At 50.2% G+C, this 6,462-nt stretch overlaps 1 pseudogene across 1 annotated transcript; it reads left to right on the top strand.

The window, feature by feature from the left end:
• Window positions 1-5,296: 5,296 nt before the first annotated feature.
• LOC307115777 (TIP41-like protein) lies at window positions 5,297-6,103 on the top strand (annotated as a pseudogene). Its single transcript has one exon. The product of its transcript is annotated as a TIP41-like protein (transcript).
• Window positions 6,104-6,462: the final 359 nt, after the last annotated feature.

The raw sequence follows: 6,462 nt of genomic DNA, 5'->3' as shown, positions 1-6,462 counted from the left end.
ACTACAATCTTGTTTAGACAAATTCCCCCAATGCCTTCCTGAAGGAAGGTGTTTACCAAAGGTGGCTGGAGAAGGGGGGCGGTCTTTCCCTTCCGTGTATCCAACCACCTGCCAGCGAGGCCCCAGGCCCCCATTTCATGCTGAAAAGGTGGTGCTAGGACATAGTGGCAGACCAAAGAGAGAGGTCCCTGCCCTGGGACAGACTGTAGTCTGGGAGGGGAGCGGGGAGGGGTGAGGATAGACTTTAGCCCAAAAGTCACCCCTGGCTGGAGAGCTATACATCTGACAGTGCCCCTGGAGGAAAAGCGAAGGCTGTATGGGGAGGTTATTTCAGGGGACACGACTTCACTGGGGTGAAGGGAACGAAGGGCAGCTTCTCAAAGGCAGTCTTATTAACGGTGACCCTACAGGTGAGCAAGAATCAGGCAGGTGGAGGGTGGAGGCAGAACAGACTCATCTGATTGGTGACTCTGTCAGGATTGGGGGGTGCACCTTCAATGGCGTTGGCTGGACAATTCAGGTTAAAAACCCAAACTGGCTCTAAACGTGGCCAGACAGGCCACAGGGCACTTACAAGACACCTCCAGGCTCTGCTGTGGTTGCGTGCTGGGGTGTCTCCTTCCGAGGAGGAGACGCTGGGAAGCCGCGCTGTGCAGACTCACGTGCTCATAGCTGCCATCAGCCGACACAGACCACATCAGCTGCCCAGGCCACCCAGGGAAAGCCATCTTCCACCGAAGGTGGGAGGGGGCGGGAGGGGACGCAAACTGACGCCAGTGTGGCCTTGGGCCCTGTCTGGTTTGAAACTCAGGTTTTGAAGTCGTTCAGGTGGGGCTCCTCCAGGCAGCACAAGGCCCTGCTTGCCGGGGTCTCAGCCTGCCAGGACCTTGGGCAGCCGCGGCCTCACTGCAGCCACCTGCCTGCCTGCAGGCCCCTAGGGCGCTGCAGAAGCAAGGGTAAACGCGAGCAGCCAGTAAGGGGTGAATTTCAGGTAAACAACAAATAATTTGTTGCTGTCTGCCCTCAACATTGCAGCAGGTGTACTTATGCTAAAAATTATCCATTGTTTACCTGAAATTCCAATTTTCCTGGACGTTCTGGTGTTTTATCTGATGGCCCTATGTGGCCCGCAGACCAGGCCCCCGCCCTTCGTCAAGGGACTGGCAGGAGAAGCTCTTGAAAGTCTTGCAGCCGCTGGGTGCCCGGGCCTCACGTCTCTGCGGTGGAGTCATGGAATGCCCACGGCAGGCTCCAACCCGGTGCCCCGCCTGGGGCAAGTCTTAAGCTAAGACTTTTAAGGCACCTAAAGTAGCAGAAGAAAGGACAGAGAGGAGCCTGAGGAGAGTGGAGGCAGAAGGTCAATGCGGGGGCCTCCAGGAGGGGAGGTGGAGCAGCGCGGGGACCACAGAGAGGCAGAGCTGGTTGGGGCTGAGGACTGACCACTGCCTATGCCACGGGGGTGCCCGAACCAGTGGAAGCAGCAAAGAGGCTGCAGCAGCGACTCCTACATCTGCCCACACAGCTCTCCCTCACCCTTTCCCGAACTTGAGTGAGGACTCGCTCAGGAGCGTGGGAGAGACAGACGCTGGTTGGCCGCCAAGGCCCACCCACATCCCCAAGGGCTGCTGCTTTTCAATTCTTCTGGAAAAGGGCAAGGAATCCCCAAATAAGGGCACTTGTCGGCACTGGCTTCCGGGAAATGGAGATCCCTCGATATGCAGCCAGCGTGGGCCAGACTGGGCAGGCCACCCAGATGGCCCCGGCTGGCTCGGGCTCAGGAATCCCTGTGGAAAGAGCCGTCTCCCATCGGGGCATCTCACCTCCACCAGCTGTGGTGCTTGGTGTGGCCTGGCCAGCAGGCCCAGCAGGAGATGCAGGGGCAGGAGCACCCAGGGCCTGAGGTACAGACCTGGCATCCATGCTCCAGGCCGGCCAGGTGCAGCCTGGAGGAAGCAGGCTGCTCGGTGAGGGACTTGCCTGTGCAGGTTCGGCCGCACCTGGCAGGAGAGCCGCCGCCGTGGCTGCTGTTCCTGTTGCTTGTATTTACTCCCTTCCAGGGAGGCTGCTCTGTGGAACCCCAAAAGGACACATCCCTTGGGGATCTGAAGATGCCGAAAGGTGTCACATTCCACACCAGGAATGCCCTCTTTTTGAGGAAAATACCTGCAGTGACTGTGGCAGGCACCACGGATCACCTCCACCCTCCAATATTCCAGGCTAACAGGACCCACATTCTGTTCAGGGTGGGCCCCTCCCTCATCCCTGGGACCAGTCATGACAGATCACCCTGTTCCCCTGTCAGTGACTGGTTGAGTGGGGAGATGTGACACCATCTTGGCCAATGGGATGGAATCTGAGGGGGTTGGAGGTGGGTTCTGAGAAAGGCTTTGGCCTGCCTTTGAACACAGACGTTCTGAACATAGATCTTGTGACCTTGGTTAGTTTGCTGATAGGAAAAGGAACTTAAAAGTATTTTTTTATTATTTCTCAGAGAGAGAGGAAGGGAGAGGGAGCGAGAGAGAACCATCGATGTGAGAGCAGAACATCGATCGGTGCCAGCTGCATGCCTCCTACTGGGGATCAAGCCCTGAGCAGGAATCAATCCGTCAACATTTTGGTGCACAGGACAACACCCAGCTAACTGAGCCACATCAGCCAGGGTCTTGATTCAGGAACTTATTTCTAACCTTCACCAGAAAGGAACATTTATTTTTCAAATAAGAAATCATAGCAAGTGCATCGAATAGTGTTATTCCCTCCAGCATGCTCTTCCTTCCCCAAGGAGGGGGTGAATGGTTGAGTATTGAGTGGTGGCTGGACGTGAAGGCTTTGCTGCCAGACTGCTTGGGTTCCAATTCTTGCCTTGCTTTCTCCAAGCTGAGCTATCATGATCAAATTATTGAAGCTCTTGGAGACTTCCAGTCGAGATGGTGGCGTAGGTAAACACTGTGCTCTCCTCCTTCCACAACCACATCAAAATTACAACTAAACTACAGAACAACTATCATTCAAAACTGCCTGAATTCTAGCTGAACAGAAGCCCTGTAACCAGGGATATACAGAAGAAGCCACATCAAGACTGATAGGTGGGGTGGAGACTCAGAACCTACGTATGGTGGTTAAAAATCAGAAGGAATGTCTCACCTTTGGAGGTTTCCTCTGAAGAGTAAGGGGTCCCAAGCCCCACACCAGGCTCCCCAGCCTGGGGTTCCAGGAGCAGATGTCCACATAACTTCTGGCTGTGAAAACCAGTGGGGATGGTGGCTGAGTGAGACAGAGGGCTTCTGGAGTCCCAGGTGTTCCTCTTAAAGGGCCCGTGCACGGACTTAGTAAGATATACTCTCTCTGAGCTCCAGCACTGGGGCAGCAGCTCAAAAGGTGCCACAGACATACGAAGAGGAAGTGAATTGCCTGGCTTCAGAGCAAGGGCTGGAGGGGTGACTTTCTCCCAGACAGAAGTGCTGGCAGAAACGATTGTTCCTTCGTTGCGTGCTCCCTGTGCCCAGTCTGCACTTGCAGGCAGACGCCATATCTGAGTCTCCATCAACCTAGCTAATCATGTTTGCCCAGCCTGGTGAGTCCCTGAAATGCCCCCACCTCACCTAACTTTTGGACTCACCCAAGCCACTTCCAGTGGCTGTTCTATATAAACCACCTGTTTTGGCTCATGCTGTGGACTTTCCTAAAATCTCTCAAAGGTTCACAAACCCCAAACAAGCAACATCTGCCCTCAACATGCCCTGTACCATTTGCTAAACATCCCCAAGCCCAGTACTAGTGGCAGTTGGTCTCAGTTTGCAGCTTAGCCTCTCCCAGGCACCTCTAAGCCCAGCACAAGTGGCAACCATCTGCAGATCACTTTCTAGTTCATACCTAGGGCCCCAGTTAGGACAGAGGCAGGGACTGACCTTGGCCTGCACCAGTGCTCTTCCCAAGGCCCCAGAACCAACATACCCAGTGGCCAGCTATAGACCACACTAGAGCACCACCCAAGCACCTCCATAAAAGACACACCCAAAGGGCAGACTCCACAGCACCAGAACCTCATTGAAGTGAGTCCTGATCCATAGAGTCAGCTCCTGCACAACAGCTTCACTGTAGTCATATCCAGTCGTCATAACCAATCAGCTTGAGCTTCAATCCCTCACATTGATGTGACAACAGAAATACAGGCTGAGATACAACTGGAATGCACACACAAGGACCCACCTGGAGCACTGGGCTCAAGTGACCAGGGAGACAGAACCACTGGGCCCTACAGGACACCTACTACATAAGGCCACTATACTAAGACTGGGAGATATAGAAGCTCTACTCAACACATAGAAACAAACACAGGGAGGCAGCCAAAATGAGGAGACACAGAAACATGTTCTAAATAAAAGAACAGAACAAAACTCCAGAAAAATGGAGACAAGCCAATTACCTGATACAGAGTTCAAAACACAGGTTATAAGGCTATTCAATGAACTTAGGGGAAGAGTAGATTAATTTAGTGAGAACTTCAAGAGATAGGAAACATAAAAATGGAGATAGAAAGCATAAAGAAATAGTCAGAAATGAAGAATACAATTACTGACATGAGAAATACATTACATGGAATCAACAGTAAATTAGATGAAACAGATGACTGAACCAGCAATTTGGAATATAAAGAAGCAAAAAACATCCAATCAGTACAGAAAAAATAAAATAAAAAGGATGATAGTTTAAGGGGCCCCTGGGACAACTTCAAATGTACCAACATTTGCATCATAGGGGTTATCAGAAGGAGAAGACAGAGAACTAGGAATGGAAAATCTATTTGAAGAAATAATGATGGAAAACTTTTCTAATCTGGTGAAAGAGATAGACATACCAGTCTAAGAAGGACAGAGAGTCCAAAACAAGATAAACCCAAAGAGGCCCACACCAAAACACATTAAAATTAAAATGCTAAAGGTTAAAGACAAGGAGAGAATCTTAAAAGCAGCAAGAGAAAAGCAGTTGGTTACCCACAAGGGAGCACCCATAAGACTGTCAGCTGATTTCTCAACAGAAACTTTGCAGGCCAGAAGGGAGTGGCAAGAAATATTCAAAGGGATGAATAGCAAAGACTTACAACCAAAATCACTCTACCCAGCAAAGCTATCATTCAGAATTGAAAGACAGGTAAAGGGCTCTGCAGGCAAAACACCCTCCCACCCCCCACCCCCACCCCCACACAAACTAAAGGAATTCATCACCACCAACCCATATTGCAAGAAATGTTCAAGGGACTTCTTTAAGAAGACAATCCTGTTGGCCCCCCTCGGTCATGATGGCCCACGGCTTCCAGAGCAGCCACTAGGACTTCTCCTTTGTGCCCTGGAAGCTGACAATGACCAAGACCCACATCATGTGGTCAGCGGGCGTGGAGAAGTGAGCTGATGTATTGCATAAGCCATCTCTCCCCGAAATGATGTTTGGAGACAACGTGGCTTAGGAATCCAGCATGGTTCTGGCTCCGAGATTGAGTTTAACGCTCCAGATGCATTCAGATGCGTAACCACCGGCCAAGAGAGGCTTAAAGAAGCCTGTGTGGAGGAGTGGCAGGAAAGCAGGAAAGAGGGGGACCCTTCAGGGAGGTTAATAAACCACATGGTCGGACCTATACAACCAATTAGGACAGAACATTACTTGGCAAATCACTTATGTTGAACGTTGTACCAACAACAGATCATATAGGTAGAAATTGAAAGCCAGAGAACAGATTAAGTTTTTTTAAGAAGTTCTCCTGTTTGAGGATGAAGTTCATGATCATGGAGCTCCGAGCCTTAGTGTACAAATTAAAGTAATGCCTTCCGCTCCTTCGGCTGCCGTGGGCTTCTTAAGAATTGATGGGTTGATTTACCACAGCACGAGGCTTTATCATGAGGCCAACATGATCAACAGGTTACAAGAATGGACATCGTAGGAGAGCTAAAACTGCTAATCTAATACATGTTCCACCTTCCTCTTCATAGAACCTCATGAAATATCACAATATTTACTGATCAAGAAGGCAGTTTGTGAGAAGCTAATATTTCCAGAAAGAACTGATCATAACCCCACAGACTCACAAGAAAATGCAGCTGTAGAATAGAGTGTGAATGTACCACACACTCACCGTGGAATGTGATGGAGATTTTGGCTCTGCGGATGGGGGCATTTTTATTATCATAATTAATTGCCTTGTCTATGTGCAGATTTTCTGTAGCCTTAAAGAAAAAAATATAAGATTGTTGCAGGCAGGTTACACTCAAAATAAAAAAGAAGAAAAAGAAAATATCCTACCTAATAATAGACAAATATGCAAATTGACCACACCTTCGCTATACCCAGGCCACGCCCACCAGCCAAGCCTAAGCGACCAAACAACTGGTCGACCAGTCACTATGACACACACTGACCACTAGGGGACAGACGCGCAATGCACAGGATTGGGCTCCTTCCTGTCTAAAT

Source organism: Cnephaeus nilssonii (assembly GCF_951640355.1).
Source record: "Cnephaeus nilssonii genome assembly, chromosome: 19".
NCBI lineage: Eukaryota > Metazoa > Chordata > Mammalia > Chiroptera > Vespertilionidae > Cnephaeus > Cnephaeus nilssonii.
Note: the sequence above shows the minus strand (reverse complement) of the source record. Positions and strands in the feature narration are given on the sequence as shown.